The sequence below is a fragment of the Strigops habroptila genome, chromosome 8 (assembly GCF_004027225.2).
Source record: "Strigops habroptila isolate Jane chromosome 8, bStrHab1.2.pri, whole genome shotgun sequence".
In the NCBI taxonomy this organism is placed as follows: Eukaryota; Metazoa; Chordata; class Aves; order Psittaciformes; family Psittacidae; genus Strigops; species Strigops habroptila.
This window is the reverse complement of record NC_044284.2, coordinates 46200420-46227483: the sequence shown is the minus strand read 5'-3', so window position 1 is coordinate 46227483 and position 27064 is coordinate 46200420. Positions and strand designations below refer to the sequence as shown.

The following is a 27064-nucleotide window of genomic DNA, read 5'->3' as shown; positions in this document are numbered from 1 at the left end:
TATAGTAAACACAGATTAATCAAAGCTTACATATCCTGTTCTTTACATATGTGAAAAAAAACCTGAAACCAAAATGCCCCTGCTACTCAAACTGCCAAAAAAGAGCTCAAAATAAAAATCTCTTTTAATTTATTTCTGTTTGATGCTTGCTTTTAATATCCTTAGATTTTTTTCAGTTTGTAAAGCCTGAAAAAAAAAAAAAAACCCCTGAAAAAAAAGCACAATTCATGCATGTGACTGCGTAATTATTTGTACAACTAAAGCTTGTAAAAGGACTGAAGAGTAATTATTAGTGTACCTAGGGAAACAGCATAGTAATGTGCGAAAAAATTGACCTTAAATGCAATCTGCTCAGGTTATAAAGGGATTTCAGTGTTTTACTTTAAAAAGTAGAGAGATCATAAGTTATGATATTTTCTAAATATGATAAAACATTCATTTTAAATTTAGTTTCTTTATGAAAAGTCAGCAGTAAAGTATCAGAAGATACCATTTTCCTAACATTGTTGTCAATGTAAGTGATGCAAGTGGTTCCTTAAGGAAAATGTCAAAACTTTTTCAATAAAATGTCAGCCTATTGAAATTCTGTAGGAATTCTGTGTAGTCAAAACTGGTGGGCTTCAGGAAGCAGGGGAGATCCGTGTTTTCTTGCTGGCCCAACTGCTAGTTGAGCACCTATTCCAGGGGTGCAGATGCACTTGCACAGCATGGACACAGCATGCAGAACCCCAGGCCCCACACAGGTTTCCTTTTTAGCCCCTTCCCACCAGTTCTCCAGGTTGGTTCTTCCCCCAATTACTAATCTCTCCATCTCTGCCGTGGGCTCCTCCTAAATAAATCACTTGCCCCTAGTTATTTTTTCCTCATGGAAGTTATTTTTTTCTATATCAGTACAGAAATTTGGTATTTCTGATAGCATTTGCAATCTTGGTGTTAGTGATACAGTTCCCTACATGCTGCTGGCCTCTCAGATTGTATCCTCAAAAGGTCCCCAGTGACAAATTGATTTAAAAGTGGAAATAAAACCTCTAATTGTCCTATATATCCTGATTTACATGAAAACAATATTAGACCATGCAGCTAAATGTGATAGCCCAGTGATTCTACAAAAAACACATACTTTGGTAACAGCAGAACCTTACCCTGAACCTTACCCTGCCATATCAATGCCGAGGAATTAATGACCTCAAAATGCCCAAACATCTGCTCAGAAAGACTCAGATGTGCAATTGGTAACTCCACAGAGATTGTACAATCAAAACTTTGAAAGCCAGAAATCTAACCTTCAAGATCAGCCCAGAAAGACAAAGGCTTTATGCTTCTTGACACACAATTCCTACAAGGACAGCCTTGGCTTAATGAGCTTACTAGGATTTGTGGTTTGTTACCTTTCAGCTGCAGTGGAGCCTTTGCTTTTGCTTTATTAAACTGCCTTTATCTTGACCCACAAGGTTTTTTTCTATCTTATTTTCTCCCCTGCATCCTGCTGAAGAGGGGAGTGATAGAGCAGTTTGGTGAGCAACTGGTGCCCAGCCAAGGCCAAGCCACCACACTCACAAAGGCTGATTTTGGCAATATTTCAACATGTAAAAGGTGTTGAACTTGAGGTAGTATAAAAGAGGTCCAGATCTTTGAAAAACTCCAAACGTTTGTTCTGTTCAGCTGTCTTATGCCTGGCTATAAACTCAGAAAAAATTAAATGTCAAATCCCTAACCAGAGGAACATGCAGTTAACACATGAAAGCTGTCCAGATGGTTACCATCTTCCTACCTGTGCTTTGGCCAATTTGTATCTTTGTATACAGCTTTGACAGCTATTAAATTCTCTTAGTTTTAACACTGGTTTTGGAATGCATTTAATTTTCATACTAAGAGATCCAAATTGCTGACGGATGGAATCCAAAGCTCTCTGGACTCAGCATGAAAAAAAAAATAAAATCGCAGCCTGACTATATCTTGGAACTACTAATTAGTGCCTGAAATTATCCTATGACTGACATCATACTTTAATAAATATCCTATAGTCCTGAAAGGAAAGACATGCATACAACCACATTGCTATGTGTATGATTTTTCTCCATTTATTGTCTTGTCTTACAGTGACTAAACATGATTGAATGTGAGGTGGAACGTATTCTGGTAGGACTGCCTGGTTCAGTCAGCTCATCATACCATGCAGTTTGATACCAATATACTGTGTAAATAAACACCTTTGTAAATGGAGGGCAACCACATTTCTAGTCTTTTAGGACTCCAGAGCCTCAGCTGACATATAGTCAGGCAGCACTTTGACTTACTCAGTATGGAGTAATTCATGTTGTGCAGCTATACTACTCATAACCATGACAGGTTTTTTAAAAGGTGCCCAGTACTGCAAAACCTTTGTTTTCACAGACCCAAGAGCTGATAAACACTGCTGATAGTAATTGACAGCATTTTCTATATTATCATGTTGAAATCTATTATTTTATTTTTAATGCTTGTGCATAGCGTTTGCTTGTTCAAAGTATTTCCACATCATGTTGCAGGCTAACAGGCAAAGCTCCCATGCTACCTTGGCCAAGTGGTGTGAATCAGCCCCCCAAGGCACTGGGTGAGATGGAGCTTAGAGGACTCTGGGTATCTCAGGCCAGGTCAGGCTTTGTTTAGTTTTCTGTTTAGAACCCATTTTGATCAAAAGCCTTGCTGACAGTAGCACCATTATTCAAGCTGGGAAGAGTCATTCTGTGCTGATAAAATTTGATTTCTTTCAGTCTTTCAGACTGTATCCCCACAATGTGTTGTAATTTTGCACACAAAAAAAAAAAAAAGGGGTGATTTAATCCACTGTGGTTATTGCAATTACAAATAGTGTTCGCAAAACTGAACAGAATTGAGAATTGGGCAGACACATTTTCCAAAGTGTTACACTGTCATTCAGCCACAGCACAGCTGGGAAAAAGAGTGCTGAAGAAGCTAAGTGAAATAACTGATTTGGGTGATTATGATAAAAATGCTTTATTATTGCCACACAACAGAAATTACTCACTTCCTCCCCCTTGGTTTTTGCTGGGAAGTCACAACACAAAACATTCAATTCTTACTAAGGAGGTATACTAGTTTGAAGCTGAGACACTCTATAGGGAGATATCTCTGCCGGTATGCGCTCTGTAGTGTGGAAGTCTAAAAACAGCAGCAAGGCCTGTGCTGAAGGTTGAAGGAGTAGAGATGGAAGATGGATGGATTTGGCCCTTTGACTAAATCTTGTAGATGCTTATGACCATTCCTAAGAATATTAATCTCATTACTGTAACTAAATGTTTTGGAAGAACATTTCACAGTCATTGATGCCCTTGCTAGTCAGGTTATTTTTATGCATGTACACAAAGCATTCTTTTTTCCTTCAAGGAATTAAAAATTAAAATATGCCTTGAATTACAAAGTGAGCACTCATTTCGATTTCTCTTAACTAGTTGGTGCTTAGGACAGTGAAGGGGTGCTAAACAGGCTCTGCTGATGCTTTACCCAGCAATGGACCTTACCACTCCAACTGGCTGAGGTTGCAAGAGTCTCCTGCCATAGTGTTGAGTGCTGTGGGACGAGTTACCTTGTAACTGAACTCTGTTCTCACTTCGTTACATGAAGCAGTAAGCAGAGGCAGTGAGGAAATACATATAACATCTGAGAAGTAACAATTATATGCTGCTTTCTAGAGCAAGTAATTCAAATACCATGAATATCGTGCCTGAGTAAACAATGGTCACATTTTACCATTTACCTGCTCTTAGATATCGCATAGGCATTTAAGCAGTTAAAGCCAGCAGAAAATGTTACAGCTCTTTTTCTCATCGCTGGTTTTGCTTCCCTGTCATTCATTATAGATAGATCAGTAACTGGACTAGCTTGCATTATCCCTTCTTTTAATTAACTGATTATAGGGCCAGTCAGGGTGTTTTGCTAGCCAACTGGCTGATTTTGAACATTTTAACTGTGGGTGGCACCTTTAAAACGGGGATGGCACTTCTCAACTCCTTTGTAAACTGCTCTAAGATGAACTGACAAGGAAGAATCAGGAGGTAGACACACTTCATCTCCAAATATAATTTCTGTAATATGTTTTTTTGAAGATTTTTATTACTTGGAGTATTTTTAAACTAATTGTGGATGTTGGTAGAAATACTATTGAATTTTATGAGGCTAGAAACCACCTCCTATCTCTCATAGACACATATGGGATTGGGATCTGATGGATTTGGCTGTCTAGTTTGATCAGAGTTTCCACAGTGAAGCCATGTTGCTTATGTTCAATGTCACAAAAACACCAATCCAATTTTTCCCTAGTAGACATTGTGGAAACCTTCACAGTCAAAAGCAAAATAACCCCACAACAGCTCTCCAAACATGCAGTGCATATTTGTGTTCTCTAACATTAGAGCACATTTTACATATATTCTGTTTCTGTTTTTAGTTGTTGAATAAGCATTAGCATTGGTGGAATTATTAGGTGCTTTTCTGTGATATAGTGCTTTAAAGAAGAAGGAAAGAAAGGAGGAAAGTCCCTTTTAGAAAAGTGTTATTTACTTGACTTTGTCCTCCAAGAATATCTATGAATATATATATAACATGCCACAAATATGTGTATGTACACATACATGTACATATACCAGCAGTGAAAGTCAAGTTAAAGTCTATTGATATTAGCACTTTCATCATATTAACTTTTATAAATTAAAAGTAAAACTAAGTCCTAGCTAGGAGGGTATTACAAACAGGTACAGGTACAGGAGAGCTGGGTCCATTTCTGTGTCTGCCAATTGTGTCCTGAAGGGCTTTGGTCACTTCACTTACTTGTATCTCCCCTTTATAAAGGCAATCCTTTCTTGAAATTCATTTCAGTCTACTCCTGAAAAGCATGAGATATTGCTGTTATAAATATTAAATTGATTTACCAATTAAAAGAAAGAAAAAAAAGTAGTTGAAGATGTGAGAGGAAGGTCAGCATTGAAACTCCCAGTTATGCCGAAGAACAGGATGGTTGTCTAATTTATTACTCCCTGATTTGCTAAGTAACTGAACTTGGAATCACACTTCCTGGTATCCGTTATAACATTTCCAAAAAGCAGAAACTAAAACAGTCAGCATCTCATCACTGCAAAAGGAAAGTGTCATAATTATAAGAACACAATTTGTGTGAAAGAATATATCCCATCTGAATATTTTGATTTTTTTCAGTTCTTGCTTACTTTTCTTGTTATTAAATCCTGCATAATTTCAACAGCACTAGCTTTTCTGCTGCACTATGTCAGCATTTCCATTGAAAGCCTCATTTTAATCGCAATGCTGTTCATCTGCAGAAAGCGTGTTCTAAGCAGAAAACTGGAACATCCAGGATCAAATTCAAGCACACCATCAGTTAAAGGAGTTTTAGTAATTTTAAATAGAGTCACTTTTTGAAAAAAACAAGCATCAAGAATTTTGGTTTAATTTTTGAAGATTTTTTAAGTCTTGGCTACAAATCCAAATGGTCCAGAAACCACTTTGTAGAGAAATATATGCGACCAGGGGAAGGGAGGGGCATGGGAAAAAGATCTATTAGGGCTGTTCCATGTTCTTTACACAAAACAGGAAACGAGTGACAATCTGAAAAAGCAGGATAACAAGGAAGGTGTGGGGGGGAATCTAGTAAAAAGAGTGTGTACAATTGGCTCTGATCTTAAGATGCTGCTGGGAATTTCCAAATGGGACACAGGGGATGTATGAAAAGTGATCTTCAAAGGAAGTGCACATGCAACTCTTAGAAATCATGTAAGGTCTGATAGGGCAAGTTACAAGGTCTGATAATGCAATTATCTAGCAAAAATGCCATCCTTAAATCTAAAGCAGCGTTGGCAGTGTATTTTGGCCCATCTCCGTCTACTCCTGAGGAGGATGGGAGGAGGAGAGGGGGCCTAGCTCTGATTCTGGTATAGAGGATTGTCATAAGCATTACGGCTTAATTGATTGTACTGTCATCTAATGATTTCCAGTGCTATGACTTCCCTAGAAGAGTGAATACTGCAGTTTAAATGATGGGCGTAACCCTAAACTTTCAGAGATTTCAGTGTTGGAGATGCCGTGACAGTATGGAAAGCAAACAGAGTTCAAAGCTGAGGCAGCATCGTCAGCTGCACTTTGGTGTCACTGGGTTTGTGTGATACTGACCTGTGTGGCTCCATCTCTGATCATGAAGCCAAGAAATACCTCATGCACAGAATGCAAATACTTCAGATCACATCGTATCTTGCTTCTCAACACAAGGCTCTTCATACGTTAGTTACAACACTTCCAAAATATTTTTCCCCTACAGCTATAAAAGCACAGCCACCCAAAGAACAAATGCTATGATTGCAAATTCTGTGGTTTCTTCCGCATGAACTTTTCTCTACAATGTACCCGTTAAGCACCTTTCCTGTGATTTGTAGCAGCTGTTGTGTCACCATGCCAACAGGTTGGTAAAATTGGGGAAGGGCACACGCAAAGTCATTTCTGAGCTGTGCAGTATCTTACAAAGAAAAGCTACTGATTATAATGAGAAACATAATTCCTTTCCATGAAAGATGACTGAGAGCAAATGGAGAAAAGTAAGACTTTCAGCTAAAGAAAACCTGGGTAGGATTATCACCCTACATGAAAAAGGTTGAATTGCTTTGGAGATGAGACCTTCCTCCTGCCCCCTGGGAGAAGCTCATGGGAAGGACTGAGAATTCGCTATTGTGAATACTCTTTGTGCTCTTACTTATGTGGTGATAAAACGTATGAGGATTTAAAGTGAAATTCCTCGCTTAATAAATCCAAGCCTTTTACATGAGGAGAATGATTTTGTCAGAGGTGTTTGTGTGTAATTGCCTCCATGCAGATGGCAAGTGGGGACTAAGAAAAAAACATACGAGCCCTAATGGCAAGAAAGAGTAGGAATCTCTTCAATTTGTACCTTCATCAAGGTACAAATATTTCAGAAATGCAGTAATTCAAAGAGAAGTTCTTTGCCAAACTAGAGCTATGGTGACAAGCTACATGAAGAGAGCAAAACAAACTCAGTGGAGGACAAGCTAACATTGAAGCAGTGACACAGTTGCTGCATATGCAGCAATCTCATCACATTCTAAGTTGTACAGTTGTTGTTATCCCAGACAATACATTTAAGTATTTGCTGCAATGTTATTTAGCAGACGATAATGAAATAGAAGAAAATATACATGAAAGAAGATGGAAATATCTTGTGCTTCCTCACAGGGAAGCTATCAAACATAGAAACAGGGAAATGAGCACTTAGAGGAAGGCAATTGCTATTAGCTTCTTCTCCACTGCAAATTGGGCACTGGGGAAAAAAGACAGAAGTTCCACTGAAGTGTAACAGAGGGTAATATTTGCTACCATGTGTCAACTATGCATTCAGGGAATGCAGAAGAATGAACTGCAAGAGGCACAAGTTTTAGAAATTCATTTGTAATCACTTTCTAATGCAGAGGAAAAATCTTTCAAATAGAAAATAGTGATGAAGGTAACAGATGATGCCCCTCTTAATTTCAGCTTCAAACAACCCTACTTTCTTGTACGTATTGCCTCTTCACCCTTTTCTGTAGTCTCTGTGCTGCATCTGAAATATTGTGTTAATTTAAAACATATTTTATGGACACATCTACTGACATACCACATCTCATTTACAGTCCTGACCTGGGTATCACTTCAGCATCAGCATTTAGATTGCAGTGTTATCTCCTATGATACATGTAGTGTATGCTTTGAATTTCTAATTTAAAGAATAGACGCAAAGGTAATTGGTCATATCAGATTGTAATATCTGTGGAAAGAATTGCCTTCACAAATGGATTTTTGCTACATTAAGCTTACCCTGAATTTTGTATTCACTTTTTAGGTTGAATTTACAGAATAATAAAATAGATGTATACACAGAACATGCAGGTAATATAAACATGTTATAAGGTGGACACAATTGAGTGGACTTAATTATTGCTTAGAAGTTACATCAACTTTGCAATTTAAGCCTAATGTATATAGCTGTGACTAATGCATTTAGTCAGTCTACACCTTTAATGACAACTTGAAAGATTTTCTTTTTCCCCTTTTTAATTAAAAATAAAACCTGTAGCATTTCCTTTACCGTTCAGAAGTTGCTGAACAACTTTAACTCAGAAATTACAAGTCAACAACTTTGTAAGTAAGTCCTGTCAAAACAAAACTGTTGTGAATGTTAGAGTATATGAAAATTCATTGTTCCATACAAAATGAAATTAGGCAAAGACAACACATTCTTGTTTTTTCTTGCTGGCAGGCCTGCTCATTGTCAGGAAGCTTCCAGAGGCTATTCTGACAAAACTTGTCTCGTGTATATACTTATTATACTGCTTAGGAAGAGGTGTGAGTAGTATTGAGGAATACTTCTAACAAAACACAATTCTGATTGCAATGTAGAAACATACAGATTAACTGAAGATGACCTTTCTGAGTCAACATATTCACAAATAATAGAAATAAAAATATTTAATAAGAGATGATATATCATCTATAATATAGAATTAATATTAAAGCAATAATAATAGAAAACTGCATGAATTTTAGTTGAACTTGCTGTGGCATATAATGTACATAACAAACCTCATTGAGGTACTTAAGTTTAAAGTACTGGGACACTGCTAAAATATAAATAACAAAGGAGAATTAACCACATCTGAAACCTTCAAGGATGATACATTCAGAGGGGAATTAAAAGGTCATTAGTTATTTTATTAAACTCATTCTATTCTATTAGTTATTCTATTAAAGTCATCTGAGATTTTGACTAATAAAGTAAAAAATAAGTATGTTTATGCCAAAAATTGATTAACAAGCAGATATACTATTTTCATCACACAAAATCAAACTGCTGGCTAAAATAAAATTTCTAACAGATTTTGGGTAAAAAGATTTTCTACTGTAGTATCCTTTAACTAGAGAAAATTGAGTCACATCTGTAATGAATGGAGTAAGACTTTGGCTGTTGTCCAGTTCTCCAGAAATTCACATAGATCAGCAGGAAAAGATAAGTGAGCCAAAACCAATGAAGCTAATTTTAGTTGGCTGAAATAAACACCATCCAGATTTCTGGCCTTGGTAACTTTAAATTGATCCATTTCTTTTAGAAGAATTTGATACCAAATACATAAGCTAGTTTTTCAGATTCCTAATTTGTAATGGGATGGCCTGTTCAGATATCCTCTCCTTTGAGTTTTTCAGATGCTGCAACTTTCTTTTTTTGATTGCAATGAATAATCTTATTTTTGTGTGTATACCAGTTAAACATTAGTATCTATTTCTTTGCACAGTCTTGGAAAAGAAATATTTCAATTTAAGTTGTTCTCTCCCCAAAGCCACAGAAACAATATCAAATGGACAGATCAGCACGTTCTCATGTGATTCAATTCAGCTATACATGTGCTTGCTTGTCAGTTACATTATCAAAGAAGATTCATGTAACTATCACAGTTAACTGGCAGTCTGGGTATGGTGTCAAGTAGACACAACGAATTATCCCCAGTAGAGAATACAAGGAAAATATTCTTACTACATTCAAATATTGAATAAGCTACAAAAAATAATCTGCTAATGGACATGCTGTGATCCAAATTGATCAGACATTGGTTCTGAATAATTTATTCATATATAGTTTTAATTCAGTTTTAAGACCAGAAGAATAGAAATAGTACTTAAAAATCTTTATGGCTTGTGGGTCTATTTTCTGACCATTTCTTCATTTACCTTAGTGGGCTTTGTATTGAACTTTCATAGACCAGATTTACAGTAGGTATCATTAAACTTAGGGTCCATTTTACCATTTGCTTCTATTGTTTTAGGACTTGATATGAAAAATAATTTGCATCTACTAACTTCTTTTCTCTGTTATGATCTCTAACTAAAGTAAATCAGATGCTCTAACCTCATTGGATTGTCCGCTTTTCTGACAGATTTTAGTTTTCAATTTACTTACAGAGATAGTAGGATTATCCACAGAGCTCACTAATGCATTATTTGTGCTTGATGTAAGTATTTTAGTGTATGATTATTGTACATCTCTCATATATCCTATACAAAACCTAAATATAAATATACACTTATTTATATACTTACTGCAAATTAATAAATAGGCACTTATAGATTCACTGTTCTTTAGTGACCAATGTCCATTCAGTATCAAAACCTTTCAGCTGTTCACATTTCACCAATGTTGGGTAACTTTGCCTTTACATATTATTATATAGTGTCACAACCACATGTTAACAGTATCAGAGTGTCTTGAATCCTAAGGCTCAAATTATCTTGCAAAATATTCAAAGTCCTGAAGTGCATTTATTAGACACTGGATAAGCCCAGAAATGTCATCTACCTAGACTTGCGCAAAGCATTTGACACAGTCCTGCAAGATGTCCCTGTCTCCAAACTGGAGAGGCATGGATTTGACAGATGAACCACTTGGTGGATAAAGAATTGGATGGTTGATCACAGTCAAAGACTTGTGGTCAACAGCTTGATGTCCAAGTGGAAATCAGTGACAAATGGTGTTCCTCAGGGGTCAGTATTGGGACCGGTGCTGTTTAATATCCTTGCCGGTGACATGGACAGTGGGATTGAGTGCACCCTCGGCAAGTTTGCCAAAGACACCAAGCTGCGTGGTGCAGTCAACACGCTGAAGAGAAGGGATGACATCCACTCAATGCACCCCAGGATACTATTGGCCCTCCTGGCAGCAAGGGCACATTGCTAGCTCATTGTCAACCTACCATTTACCAATACTCCCAGGTCTTCTCTGCAGAGCTACTTTCCAGCAGGTCAGCCCCCAACCTGTACTGGTACTTGGAGTTCTTCCTCCCCAGGTGCAGTACCCTACACTTGCCCTTGTTGAATCTCATTAGGTCTCTCTCTGCCCAATTCTCCAGCCTATCAAGGTCCTGATGAATGGTGGCACAGCCTTGAGGTGTATCAGCCACTCACCCAGCTTTGTATCACCAGCAGACTTGCTGAGGGTACACTCTACCCCTTCATCTAGGTCATTGATAAACAACTTGAATAAGACTGGACCCAGTATTGATCCCTGGGGAACACCACTGGCCACAGGCCTCCAACTGGCTTCAGCAGGTACAGAACAAATTATGTCACTTCTCATTTCATAGTCATTTTGGAGCTACTTCACACTAATCTTTCTTTACTTCATTAGTTTTCTTCCAGACTTTTATTTAGAATATTACAGGCTTATTTAAGCTATTGAAAGTATTTTGATGGCTCATCTTTGTAAAGATGACTCAGGGAGAACTTCGTTATTCAACTATCTAGGTATAGATAAAAAGGAAGATGAGCATTTTCAATTTTTTTAATACCTATTTTTGATCATCTTTAATCACTTAAGTCAAGGCCAGGTGGGAGACGGAAAGGAGAAACTTAGCATATTTACTCCTTATTGAAGCCAACGCTAATTTAGAAGACCATATTCTACCTTAAATTAAAATTATTCTGTCTATAAAGTTAATAATCAAATTTATGTCCTTTCACATTAGTAAAGTTATAGATTTTTGCAAAATCCACTGTTTCCATCTTTTCTTTTTGTATTTTTTGGCAAATTTTAAATGTTTAGGATTTCCAAAGGGCGTTACTTCCATAGAATGTCTCTATTCTTTGATTTATCTTGATTGAGGTAAGATATGTACAGATTTATACCCTTCAGGTAGAATATCATCACTTGTGTTTGTGTGCGTATTATATAGAAAGAAAGCTAAAATTACCACACAAGCCCCTAAAATATCCAACAATTTTTTTCCTATGCTGTCAATAAACTTGTCACAGAAGCGTTCTAGGCTTGGGTAGAAGTGTTTGGCAAACCAGCACAAAGTGCCAGGCAGTGACATTTGCTTGACATGTATTGAGGTAAAAAACCTGATGCAGTAAAGGGTAGGTAGAAACCAAAAGGCAAAGGTTTATATGCTGTCTTGCATTCATTTTTGTCCAGGATGATTTAGCTATGACAGAGGTGCAGTTTAAAATTATGGAGTATACAGTCATAAAAATGTAACAAAATCAAGCATGCCCTCTAATCTCAACTCTGATGCTGTCAGTAATTTGACTGACAGCTTGCTGCAAATATGTTAAAACCAACTGATGCATCCACCCATACCCATTTTCACCTTCCCAATAATGATCAAAGTTTGTAGAAATGATATAGCCTATTTGGCTATGAAACTAAATGGACTTGATTCTTGTCAATTTTCTGTTCGCACATTTTTGAATAGTTATAAATGTACAACTTAAATCACCTTACGATGATTATGCTAGCAGGTCTATATTCCTGTCTCATTATCTGAGTGCAGCTTATACATCTGTGTACCTCTGAACAGAAATGCAGATAATTGCAACTTGAGCATCTCAAGGAGAATAAACAAGCTACGGCTAGTTAGGGGCAGCAGTGACTGCCTAGAGCTAGCAAAGCTCCACTGCTGCATGGAAGTGCAATGAGGCCCCTTAAAAATACAAGAGAAAACAGAGAAAGCTTCAATTAACTATTCTACAAAATTCAATCCTCATTTTTTTTTCTTTTTTTGGCAGAAAGAATATGATGTTGGAAGAGGCATTCAAAAATACGTCCTAAGCATCCCTTTTCTTCTTCACCCTGTATGTCATTCCCTCACCCAAATCACATTGTCATTTAAAACAAGCCTTTCCCCAGGCATAACCCTCTTTTAAGGGCCCTGAGGAAATTCCTAATTCCTTCCACATGGTTCTAGCCACGCTTCCCTCAACAGATTAGCTCTATATGCAGCTGTGGCTGTCTTCTAATCAGAGCAAAACTATTAGCTCTGTTCTCACTGGTGCCTAGACAGAGGTTTTGGGTCACTGTACTTTGTGGTCCCCATAACATGAAAATGTATTTTGTGGGGTGAAGAGTATGGAATTTCAACCTGTGCACTATCTGTCAAGCTAATAAAGAATGATCATGACTGGCTGAAAAGAGAAGAAAAATATTCATAGTATCATAGAATCATATAATGTTTTGTGTTGGAAGGGACCTTAAAGTTCCAACATCTTACAAAATCCTACTTTTCTCATATTGAATAAAAGCTTTAATTATATTTCCAGTGTAGATATTTCTGATTACAGAGTGGCACAGAATTGGGCTTTGAACAATATTTTACAAATAGAACTATTATGACTTCCACGTGTAATGAATAAATATCTCAATACCTATAATTTTTCCAAATGGGAAAACTGAGGCTCAAAGGAGTTATTCTCTATGTTTAAATAAGGGCCATTTGCAATGGCTATATGACTGAGTTAAAACACATTTTGTTCTTAAAATCCCTAAAGCCCCTTCCCAAACATCATAAGGTCACATATATACTGATTAGTCACGTATTTCGTATCCCAGAATACTCGCTAGGAAAATATTTATTCTGCTACTGTGTAAAGGTGTAAGGCTATAAAAAACCTATAAAGAATATGCTTAGTCACCCATGAAAATGGCATAAGATCTGTTACAGATCTGGTCTTCAATGCCAGGTCTTGTCCCCTACACAAACCCATTTGCATCCCAGTTACTGGCTGAACAAACACAGTAGAAAAATACTCTGATAAAAATATCTTAAGATTATTTAAGATAAATAGAATCTTAAAATAATACTTCAGTTACACTTTCTCAAGATATTGTTATAAAAGATCTAAGGAAGGATGTTCCTGTAAACTTCAGCACATCTATGGTGTTTTCACATTTCATCTTCTACGGCTAGCTTGTAAGCTTTGTAAATGTTTAATGAAAGATCAATCCACTCTGTTTCCAGTGTTATGGCAATCCCGTTAAGGAATCACAATTATCACAGCTAACCTGAACAAGTATAAAACTGCTGTGCTAGTAAAAGCAGAGCAGTGCATAGTCTGTACCCTTCATGTGGGTTTTGCTGCTGATTATCCATGCTGTCTCTTTTGTTCTCCCCTCACAGCGCATTTCAATTATGTCAACGTCTCAACTGGAAGAGGTATTTGTCACACTATCTCCAGCTGTCAGGGTAGCTATCATGTCTGAGTTACAGGCTCATTTGAATTACTGACTGTGGGCCTGAAAGGGCAGGATATCGCTACAACTGTAGTTTATTAAAGACCCACAGCTGTTCTGCAGAAAGTCTGGAAATACAATTTCCTAATAAATAATTCTTCTCCCATTTGAAAGAGACATTTCTGTTTTCTTTCCCTCTGAGGACAGCTTCTAAAGTATCACCTGTTCTCAGAGCATTCACCTGAAATAATCCTTATAGTTTTTTATAATAATTTAAATTTTTGTAGGACTTTATGACTTGTATTATCACTTAGTTGTGACGACAGCACTGTAATTTGTAGCAGTGATGTAAACAAAATTTACATGGTCATGCTTCAAGCAATTACTGAAAAACGTACTAATGTAACAACGTAACCCAAGTAAGAGCCAAAGGGGAAGAACACTTCATGCAAATTAAGTCTTCTATTGAGGAAAAAAATTTTTACAATGAGGGTGGTAAAATACTGGCACAGGTTGCCCAGAGAGGTGGGAGATGCACCATCCCTGGAGACACCAAAGCCAGGCTGGATGTGGTTCTGGGCAACCTGATCTAGTTGAAGATGTCCCTGCTCATTGCAAGGGGGTTGGACTAGATGACCTTTGAAGGTCCCTTCCAACCCAAACTATTCTATGATTCTATGCTTCTGTGATTCCCCTAAATCACACAGGAATAACTCACTACTTTGCAAGAGCAAGGCTACGTGTGAAGGACAACATGTATACCTGCTGTCACAGGACCAACTTTTTCTGTGACTTCAAAGAAGAAACAATTTCATGGTTTCAGAGATGAGTGGCAATTTTTCTTGTTCTTGGGTGTGAGATGAAATGATAATCCTAATAATAAAAAAAATACATACATATATGCTTTTTCTTATCTTTAACATTATATTACTTTTAATCACACAACTTCTATGTAATTAAAATGACATCTTATTGGAACCTCTGATTCAAAATGTAGCAGGTTTGGAAAATTATCAGTCTCAAAAAATGTTAGTCAACTGAAAATAATGTTTAAATATTTTTAATATCACTAAACCAAACCATTTTAACTAAGTATAGTAAATCTACTGAAATACTGAAACAGCTCATAAATACTGCATATTTGACATTTTCAGTGAAAACAACATTCTTGACTGCATAGCTCTAGACTATAGCTCCACTCTGGCGCTATAGTGATGTTCTCTGCATACTGCAACATCCATTACATGATCAATTCTTTATGGAATATAACAATTATTATTATAACTTTAAATTTTCTTTTATTTAATAGTCTCTTATAGACATGTAGTAAATCCCTGCCCTGCATAAAATGTAATTAAACCAAATTATTTTGCTGACAGTTCATTATTTTTCTTCAGTGATAATGTTTCTCAACTCTTTCCAGGAACTATTGTTTAGGGACAGCACAATAGGTGCTACTATTATTAATTTGTGTACTGGGAATTGCCAACAGATGAAGACTCCCGTGTACTAGAGTGTGTACAGGCACTGACGATGCCCACAAAATGCTTGCAATGCTGGCAAATGCTTGCAGTCTAAGCAGGAAATATAAGATAGTAGATGAATGTCAACAGAAAGGGAATACAGCAAGTTGTATGACAGCATTAGTCAGCACGATAGTTTTGCTCAGATTTCCAGTGCTGGATTTGCAGAAACATAGGGCTGAGACAGATCTCTTGTTCAGCCTTCGTTGCTCCAAATAAAGCTTGTTTTCCCTAGCTGAGCAATTGTTCACCTCCTGTTTCTGAATAACATTTCATACTGGAAGCCTGTTGTCATGTCCTCCAGAAGCTTGTATTTTCTTGAAAAAAATCAAAATGTCCAATTTAGTTTCCTAATAAGTTTAGTATCCTAACTAATTGGTTTCCTAAACCAATTAGTTTCCCAATAAGAAGTGTCTTTTATTTTTTTTTTTTCTAGTCGTTTTCAAAAGGATTTAAACAGATTATATATTATATATACCTCTCTTTGGGGGCACTATTCTTGTTGAGATCTTATCAGAAGTCTGGAAATTGACACAGCTATTTTGTTGTCGTACATAAAATGTTCTTTTATGTAAGAATTTGCCATGTTGCCATGTTTGCAGTGAAATCCCAAGGAGATTTTTTTTTTTTTAAATCTATTTTATCATATTTCTACTTGCTTAATTATTTATTTGGTATGTATTGTCTCTTTTTTTAAGCATGGTACCTTGCTTTTTATCACATTCCATCTTTTTGGTTTTCAACCATTTCTTTGGTTTCTATAAATCTTCAGAAACACTTGCCAGAGCCTTCAGCTTACTATCATCTGAATATTTTAAGAATAATAAAGTTTTTTGAAAGAACCAGGTTCAAGATAATTTCTGTAGGATCCCACATATATAAGCCTTCTAACTTGATAATGTACCACTAACAACATACTCTTTGAAAGGGATCTAAGAGGTCCTAGTCCTACTCCTGCATTCAAATGACTGTAATAAATCTTCCTGTGGAATGATACACAAAACCTTCGTAATTTATTTGGGCTGTAGATGGATACTAATAGATCAAATTGAAGCATGAAAGACTCATGGCTGAAGTGCACATAGTTTTCACACTTCATGATGATTCCTAGGGCTACAGAGTTGCTGGGGCAAAGGAGAAGATTGTGGAATCAAATTATTTTATTCTATGCAAAAATCTTTTCTCTTTATTCATGCTTTAAAAGTGTCATTTATATATACAGAATGCTACAAATACTCCACTACAAACCCCAAACTTACTTTTCCTAAGTTTTATGACATATATTTTTCCACAGAAGCTAAAGCATACTAAACTATCAACCAGAGAGAAAACACATTAAAAAGTACTATATATGTGGAAAGTGTTTGATTTATAACCACTTTAAGTACTTTCATCCTTTATACTTTTAACTTTTCATTGGTTCAGTAAATTAACTTCAGTATGACATGGGTGTAAAGATATGGAGAATATTTTTTCCTGTCATTTCCTTCAGTTTCATAAATTGCACTAATTTTCACATGATGCAGCATTACCCCATAGGAACAACAGTTACAACAAAATCAAGCATTCTATTTATTTTTTAAAAAAAGGCTTGGATTGCTGCAACTCTTTTTATTTCTGTTTCAAGAAAAATTCAGAAACGAAATAAAATCACCTGCTGTCCCAATTAGCATTTAAAGTTGCCAGTTTGCAGTGAATTTTGTGATCTTATTTAGGCTAACGAGGTGAAGAAAGCGTTTGCTACTATCTGTGCAGCTGCTGCTGGGTCAAGTTTCTCCTGAAAGTATGCAAGGATTCATGACTATGCCAAGGTCGTCAAGAGTGTTTCCTAATTCTCCGTATCAAGGACATTTTTTTGGTCTCATCCATATTCAGGCCAGGATATCCATGCATTCTCACTGTGACTTAATTCCCTTGGAAAGAAAGACCCATGAATGCAGGCTGGAATTCTCACCAGATCTCTGTGTCAGTGTGTACTTCCCTGCAGCTCATTCATAACAATGGATGACACCTCAGTGAGGAGCATTCATAAAGACAATATTGTCCCCAAAGAGGCAACAGTATACGGGCTCCAGGTAACACATTTCTTCTATCTTCCAGGAGTATATCTGAGGAAACCCAGTGCTCTTGTAGCTACGTGTTTCTTTTCGGAACCTGCTTTTTCTACCTTGGTTTCAGTGGGGTGAAGTCACTTTTGCTAAAGACTACCCCTGAATGTAAATATCTGTGACCCCTGCAGGAAAGTAAGTTATTTACCACTGTAAGGTGACCCTGTGGTGAGGGGAATTAAACCTCAACCACACAAAACTGTCAGGTTTAAGATCAGCAAAAAGCAGGGGTAATCAAGAAGATAGTTCTACTCTATCCATCTAAGCGTTTGTTTAAATTTCATGACACAGTGCTTGAACACCTGCCAGAAAATCAAACGAGAAATGTTTACCTCTGTCTCTTCCCACCTGATAGAGATGTAACTGACTGTAGGGGAGGTAAGGAGGGTTTTTTTGTAGCTTTGTTTGTGTGCGAACAACTTCTTATACAAAAAGCTAGGCAAGTAGTCTCATGGAAGGGAGATTTCTGTTTCTATGCTGTTTAGAGATTTACTAATTTTCTACTCCTAATTTATTGTCATCTTTGACACGCCTTCAGCTCGTCCCAGGTTCAAAGGTGAAGTGAGTTGTTCCACATATATGGTACTTGTTCTGACCTAGTCCAGGATAGGTCAAGAATCACCATTGTCTGCACCACAGTCGGTCTAACTCAGAGAAGATTAAGATATCTACAGATGTCGATGGTTGTGTGAGTTTCATGTTAATGCAACAATTAATGTTACAGCCTTGTAGCCAACTCAATGCATAAGAAACATAAAGGTAGCATTCAGCTTGGTGAAAGAAGACTTTTGACTATCCTGTCTTTTTTTCCACTGCTTACATTTTCTGAGACAGGAAGAGGAAACCCTGGTATTATCTATTTGATGTATTGTTTTCAGTGAGAGTATTTATGAATATGCTGACTTCCTCCTGTAATGTGTTTCTGAGATACATACATTTACCCTAGGAACAGGAGTTGGAGTTCGCTTTACCCTGGCCACTAGGCAACCATCAGATGGGAAAAATGCTTGCTTTGTTAACCACCCTGAATTGCAGTCAAGCGGGCAAACCAGAGGCGCAAGATTTTGTAATTTATCACAGGGCCCTACTTGAACAGGTTTGTAGTAGGGCACTGCCATTGTTCGTAACTACAATATAGATTACTTCATTTATTCTCACACCTTTTTCATTTTGTGTAACATATATATGTAATACTGAAGTATATTTAACACTCAATTTATGATAAACAGTACACACTGTGGAGGTGCACTGGTATTTTTTCATGGCAGCATTACAAAGCTGGTGTGTTCTACAATAGTGTGGAAATAATTCTAGCCAAGACATTAATAGATAAGGTTAAGTTTCACGTGGCCAAAACAGAATCCCCAGTAATTGCCTAGCATTACTCCTTACACAAACAAGCTGGAGAAAAATACCATTACATCTGCTGGGCATATGGTTTGGAAAGCCAGTTAATCATGGCTCTGTTTCTAGATTTTTACAGCCATGTTGCATTGTTTCTTCCTAAAGCAACATTTCCAGGAAAATATCGTAATATTCATGTAGGCCCTCATTATCTTAAGCTTGTTGCAGAATGGCAGCCAGAACAACAGGGTTCTAAGCACAGTTGCTATACTGTGGCTGATGATCTGAAATTACTGGCTAATCAATCTCAAGTCGAAACACACCTAGAAGATAAATAATAATTTTTGCTAATTTTAATTCAATAATTACATATTTTCTTTATTACAACTGGCCTACATAGCTTTCATTGCCTCCCAAATACGTTAAAACTTCTGTTTCATGAATAAAATGGAAGAAAAAGGTTTCTGACCCTGTCAAACTGACCAGACATTAACCAGCAGTACAGCTGCACTCACATGGCACTGCACTTATACTAACAAGTCACCATTTCTGATGATGCTGCTTTTAGCTCAAGCACGGTGATGACACTGTTAATATAGATACCAGTGATACACAACAGGCTTTCGCTCAACCGTGCTAGTATAAAGACAGAGTAACTCTGAGCATGACTAAACGTTTGCGAGCATATACCACGTACCGCTCCTCTTAGCTGTTTGTAAAATATCTCCCTCTTCTGCAGTTCTTGTTCCAACCTCTGTAGGGTGCACAATGTTTCACTCATTCCCAAGCCGCGTGTTGTGGTTTAAGCCCAGCCGGCAACTCAGTACCACGGCGCCGTTCACTCACTTCCTGCTTCCCCCCGCCTTGCGCGGGGTGGGGCGGAGAATAGGAAGAGTGTAAAACTCGCGCGTTGCGATAAGAACAGTTTAACAATTAAAGTACAATGTAATACTAGTAATAGGGAAAGAAAAGGAAAGAGACATAAAACTAAAAGGTGAAAGGAAAAAAACCCAACAAACCAATAAATAGCGGTGACGCCCAGTACAATTGCTCACCACCAGCTGACCCATACCCAGCCCGACCCGAGCAGCGATCGCTCTCTTCTGGGTAACTCCCCCCAGTTTCTATACTGGTCATGACGTGCTGTGGTATGGAATACCTCTTTGGCTAGTTTGGGCTAGGTGTCCTGTCCCTGCTCCCTCTCGGCTTCTTGTGCCCCTCTTCACAGGCAGAGCATGAGAGATTGAAAAGTCCGTGATGGGGGTGAATATTACCGAGTAACAGCTAAAGCATCGGTGTGTTATCAGCATTGTTCCCAGACTAAAGCCAAAACACAGCCCTGCACCAGGTACTGGGAAAAAAAGTAATTCTACCCCAGCGAAAACCAGGACACCGCATCAGTATTAATGGTATTATAAATGAAATTTATGGTGTATATGATAATTATATGACATTATAAATAATATTTTAACTCCCAGTAGTGCTTATATACCATCTGAAATTTTCCACAATCACTCTTATTTTTGTCTCTCAGACCTATTCTACAAAGGTGCTGTGAGGGATGATGAAATGGATACAGACACAAATTTTGTAGTAATGCGTTCGTAATACATATATTTTACAGTAGTAAAATTCAATATACAGCTTCATCCTATCTGAAGCTTCTTTAAAATACTCATATTTGGATTCTGCAGAAGGATTAATAATCTCATTCAGCATTTTTACTGTAGTTTGAGCTTCAGATTGGATTTAGCTGCATACAAAGTTTCCAACATATGTATTATAAGCTATATTACAAGCTGACCTACCAGTTTTACGTAAGTCCTAAAGTCCTGAAAATTTTGCTTCCAAGGTTTTTTCGTCACCTTACATAATTTCTATACCCATGTCATTCAAGAAGGATTGAAAGTAAAATGAAATGTAACAAGTATATGATATATAAATCTATTTTTTTCAGATACTACATTTAACCCTTAACTTTCTGTTGCAGGAATTAGCAACTCAACTCCCATTCAACACTTTTATTTACTTAAGAACATTAGAAAGACCTGTGTTTGTAATCTGGATCTATATTGACAAGTTTATTGCCCTGATTCTCTGTTCTGCTCACTGTTGTAATTCCAGTGGTTCTTTAGAGAGATTTGCAATTTACATCACTGGAAAAAAGAATAACACCAGTACCATTTTTAATAAACTAAAGCTCCAAATTTATTTTGAATAAATACAGATCGTTGTGCTAAAACAGAAGCATCCTGTTTGTTGTAGAAAATAAAATCTAAACATTTTTATATACTGAATAAGAATCCCTGGGTTTATTTTTTGTGGTTTTGTTTTATTTTTTGCAATTAGAGATCTGAGCATTTTCTGCTACCAGTGAAACAACGTTTAGATAGAAGGATAACATTTAGATGCAAAGGAGATCAGCAGCACATTCCCCCAAGAGCTAAGCAATAAGCAAATAAAACACTGAAGTATTTTCAGAAAATATTTTGGCTTACTTTCTACTGCTTTCAACAATTTGAATTGCTACAAACTGCAATAGTGTTATTATATTTCACGGTATCAAAACAGCATTTAGGCATATGTCTGTGGCATTTACACTTGAATTCGGCCAGACTCATACCAGAGAAACAACTGCCTTTATAAATTCAAGTGCAGGTGAAGTAATTGTTATCTATCAGTGCTGTAAGTAGTACTTCTGGCATGCACTCTGTAAGACGTAGAAGTAAATGGGAGACAAGAAGTTTCTTATTTGGAAGGATATATGTATAAGTTGTACAGAAAACGAGCTAAATAATCTGCACAACAGAAGATTATTTAGGTTTATCACACACTGAAAAAAAGAACAATTCAAGACATTATGTAGAGCTTCACGGATAAGGCTTTGGATCAGTATTTGTTTGAGAATATATCTGGAAATCTATTCAGAATATATATATATTTTTTTTAGGTCAATCATTTAAGGACCCTTTTCCCAGTTCCAGGCAGGCAGGGGCAACATCAGCCTTTGATTTGGGTAGACGGGAATCTGGCGTCTCCATGACACCCAGCCTAAGCCAATACCGATCATCGGTAACATCGAGGAACAAACAAGCAGTTTTCAAAGGGTTTAAGAGCTCACATTCTCTTCCACACTAGCCAGTTCATAGAGCTTTTTGGTCTGCTCTAAGTATGGGACAGAAGGAGGTGATACTTGCTCACAGTACTTTGTATTCGTAGCCTTACTATGCTTCAGTTTTCCAAATGAGAAATAGGGTGAATAAGAAACACTACCTTTAAATTTTCAATTATTTATTATAGTTTGGGTTTGTCTGTATGCCTCTCTATTGCTGAGTACAACAGATTAATTTGTAGTTCTGAAACAGAAATTATAAAAATAGTAATGAGTGACACTGTTGTGGTTAAGAAGAATCCGTCAGTCTCACTGTAAATCTCTTTGAAGGCTCTGATTTAATCATCTGCAACAGCAGGGATTATATTCCCACTTCAGATCTTCTACACATTACAATTTTAGAGTACAATGACATTTTTTTCATTTTCTTCAACTAGATGTTTTATATAGACCTTTCCCTGTATCTCCCCATACCATATGATTTAAAATGTATTGCAATGAGTGCAGTGGCAGAAGAAAATGTATAATTTATATACACTTTTGAAAAAAGAGGTATGGCTTGAAATTCAAAAGAGAAATTGACAGCCCTTGTTGGCCTGCTGCCCTAAAATTACTTTCAGATCCACTCGCACTGTGTCTTTCAAGATGAAAACATGTCCACATCTTGCGCAATACTCTACTAAGGGGTGTTTCATGTCAGAACATTAATTGTTTCCTTAGAGTAAACATCACTCCAAATGTCATAGCATACCAACACAAAAAAGATACAGTAGGAAATAATAAAAGAAATAGTGTTGAAATAAAAGATATATTTGAAATTACGCTTTTTTTTTTTTTACCCCGCACTGACTCATGGCTGATCATTCTTCGAATCTAACTTTCTCTAAGTAGAACAAATGACAGGAGATCCCGTTCAGCAGACAGAGGCTGTGGCATGCATATGGTACAGCTGGTCAGAGTTGGCACTACAGAGCTTCAGGGCTCTTGCATATGTCTCAGCCAACCAGCCCCAAAACAGATTTTTGGTATGACATACAAATCCACTGTTCTGATATGTAGGAAGATAGAGAGAATGCTGCCCATGGCTTCTGGCAGTACTTATGATAATAATGTGGTTCTGTTATAGGCTTTATCCTAGAAGCCAGAGTGACTTACGTCCTCTCTCTTGTACAAGCCTAGGAATTCAAAGCCATCGTCCTTCTCAACAGTCTTTGCCCTGAGCATTGAAGAACCAATGGTTAACATATTATTTGGGCTGGGATAGGCATCACAGGTGGTACTACCTGCTATTAAATCTCAGTTTCTTGATAACACCAGGACAGCTGCTAGTCTTGGCTTTTACACAGTAGAAAAAGAGGAAGAGGAAGAAAGAATAATCTTCTAATACTGCTAGTGTTTGTATTCAGTGCATAATTTGTTTTCTTGACCAGCAGCCAGCGCTGATACTATGCTGTTATGTGGGAGGTGTTATTCTGATGAATGGTACTCCAGTGGCTTTGGAAGGCAGTATTTTCTCTGCTAAGAAGATCATTAACCCTGTCAAGCCTGGTAATCTGCCTTTGGCAGCAGACAGGAACACAATTTCTAAAGAAGTATAATGCATATTTGGTACAAAAATCTTTTGAGGGCTAGAGAATTTGTGTTAGAGAGAATGACTGCAAGACAAACAGGTAGATAAGGTTGAGCTTCAATGTGTGAATAAGAGAGGGGAGAAGGAAATAGAGTATACTGCTGCTTGAAAGGTGAAATCAAGAGAAGAAAGGGAACTTATATGTATAGGTATATAAATATAAATACTTACAAAAGTCATATAAAAGGAAGATAAGGATATAATTTTACTTATAGTGAAATTTATGAAAAGAGAAATTAGTTTTAATTTTAGTATAGCAGTTACAAGTGATTGTCCCATACCCTAGAAGTGTTTGTGAAAGCCTCCTCACTCAACATACTGGAAATAAGGTAGCACTCATCTCCCAGCCTGAAATCCAGCCCAGGTTTTCCTGCTCCAACACTTTGCTCTCATAAACCCAGTTACTTCTGAAGTCTGAAATGTTTCCTCAGGTTTCCTGTTGGAGAATCTTCTAGTCACTTCTTGCTTGTCCACATCTAAGTATCACTGCTCCTGCAGTCAGGCAGCTCACTTTTGGTGTCCCATGGCTCTATTTTATCTTCAGAAATGAAGTTTCTTCCTCTTATCTCTTTCAGAGGTTTAGGTCTTCATCTCTCCACATTTCAAAACACTTCATTTAAGAAAGACTTCAGGAAAATATGAAAATTAGTTTGTAAGTTCTTTAAAAGTTTCAGCTTTTAAAGCTGTGGAAGAGTTCTAAAACCACAATCTTAAAAATAAATAAATAAATAAATACATACATACATACATGTATAAAATCCAGCTTCCATACTCTACTCCCTCAGTTTCGTCAAGAGTAAATTTCAAATGATGATTACTTGCTGTACTAATAATTGTTTCTGCTTACATGCTCTGGATCAAAAAAAAGCATGCAAAAAATTTTACAAAAGCATTACCCTACTTCCTCTCTCTAAAACAGCATAAGATACAGCAAACCAATTTTTCCTTAGAAAGAAATGTGGAAGGAAGTAAAGTTTGCTTAACTAAGCCAAAAAAAATTTCTCCTACTGCCAGCATAACTCAGTCTCTGGATTCAGCAAATAAAGGAATTGTGGTAGAACAGGAGGATCCCAACTTGGAAATACTTCTGAATTTGGTGTGGATGAGGCAATTGTTTCTAGCTGTACTCTTCCAAGAAACTGTTTGCCTCTTTCAGAGAAGAGCTCTAAGACATATGGTCTAAAACCACAGTTCGCAAAGAAGCATTAAAGAAGGCAATCAACTTAGCCCAAATAGGAAATTCAGACAAAAGCTGTAGTTATACAGAATGTACCTAATATTTAGAAAAAATAATCTACCTGACATACATTAGAAGCTCCAAAAATTGGAAACTAAAATTGGCAATGTTCTAACTGAAAGTAAAATGCACTCTCTTTAGTTAAATACTATAACAATTATTGAGAAGTTCTGAGCAATCTTCAGCATCAGCTTTAAAGTCAGGAGGAGATGCTTTTCTGTGAGACAGTTTCTTCTTCAGTCACAAACTTGCTGACATAGGCAGCAAAATCTATTTTGTGGTGTTCCTTTGACAGCATTAAAAAGGGTGCAGGTGAGGGGATTATGGTGGCTTTCTCTGTCCTTAAAAACTCTGACAATGAAAACAGAGTGAAGGGTACCAGCAAACTAGCTATTACAAGAAATGCAACTTTCCTTATTTTTGTGCTTGAACCTCAGCTTTAATATAGACAGTCAGATAGCAAGTTTAGAAGAAAAGGTTTCATCAGGGTGTAAAATGAATAACGTAAAATGAATTTTACGTTACAAAGCTTGTATTCTTTTCTTGCTATCAAAGCAATTCTGTCTTGTTGGTCTGTTCGGGAACTACAACTGATCGTCATTTTCTTACGTATTCAAGTGAAAAAGACCCAAACCACTCAAGTATGCCCAGAATTCACAGAAATAAAACTTTTTTTTTTTCGCTTGAAAAGTACATTTACAGCACAAGCTACACTGTTTTTATTGCCTGCATTAATGTGGTCAATATACCAACAAATATTCTTTTATTTTAGAGACAAAAAATATTTGTGTATAATTTTTCTCATCTCTATACTAATAGGCAGTAGTTCCAAAAAAAACTGAAAAAAAATGGTTATTGGTTCTATAGCTTCTTAAAAGGAAAGTAAATTTGTGAGAGAAAACTTTAAAACCTGACAACTAACTTGAAAAAACCCTACAACTATCAAATAGTGATTTCCAAATACTAAATTAAGCACACTGGTGATGTGCAATCTTTAAGGAACTGTGGGGATCTGTTTAGTCTCATGCTCTTGACTGGTAAATTGCATTAAATTTCAGGTAAGTTATGTAAAGCTCTTTCTACTATAACTCTTCTGATTTATTTTTGATAAAAAAATGGCATCTGCAAGAAAGTGTCTGAGAGGAAAGGTAGTTTATAGGAGCTGCAGCAAATTGTCATCTACTATGCATGTAAATTTAAGCTAGACTGTGGATAAGAGTTTGGATCTGCAAGAGAAACAAGAGGATGCTAAGTAGAAGGGCTATACAAGAATGTATTAATCTCGGTTCTACTAATAGTTGTGGACTTGAAAGTGCTAAAAAATATTGGTGTTGATTATGTATTACTTAGCCTATCCTAGTTATTCAGCCGTGGGCAATGCTTTGTCTCAGGTATCCCTCAAATGTTATTTGCTAGCTGCATTCTTGATTTTTGCCTTGTGTGTTAATTTTGTAAATGAATCTTACACCATATTTAGCTTGGACTTTTCTACAATCTTATCTAAGGGAAATCTTAATTGACATAGCTATATGAATGACTTAACAAAGTGGTAGCTAACCCACAGTCCACAGGTTGCCTTGGACTTAATTTTCACAGTACCGAAACAGCTATTGGTGTGCCTTGCAAAAGCAAAGTTACTGCAAATGCTGTGTATCTTGGCTAGATTTTGCAGACAATGAGTCCTTCCACTGATAACTCTGTTGTCTGCATATTTCCTCAAAATGGACACCAGAAGTACAGAAACTGCAAATATCATAGCAAGGACAAATGTGGTGTGATAGTGTATTTCTAAACTGTTCAAATTAGCCAGCTCTGTGACTAAAGCAAAGGGCATGGCCTGTTTGTTGAAATGTTTCTAAAATTTGCCTTGTGCTAGTGAAAACACTTGTTTCCTTTGGTCCAAATTTGAGGAAATTATTAATTTAGTTTCAGTTTCTAGCTGATCTGGTTGTTCTACGGTTGTATTCACACCAGAGGCTAAATATAAACAATAGGAACAGCAGCATCCTAAGTGGGTTATTTTTTTAATTTTCTCTGTACAATGATTTTGTTATAGAGTACTG

The 27064-nt window shown here is 36.8% G+C and overlaps 1 protein-coding gene across 3 annotated transcripts in view; it reads left to right on the top strand.

Annotated features, from left to right (window-relative positions):
• BRINP3 (BMP/retinoic acid inducible neural specific 3) overlaps window positions 1-27064 on the top strand; it is a 200131-nt gene that overhangs the window by 80264 nt on the left and 92803 nt on the right. The gene's annotated exons all lie outside the window — the stretch shown is intronic.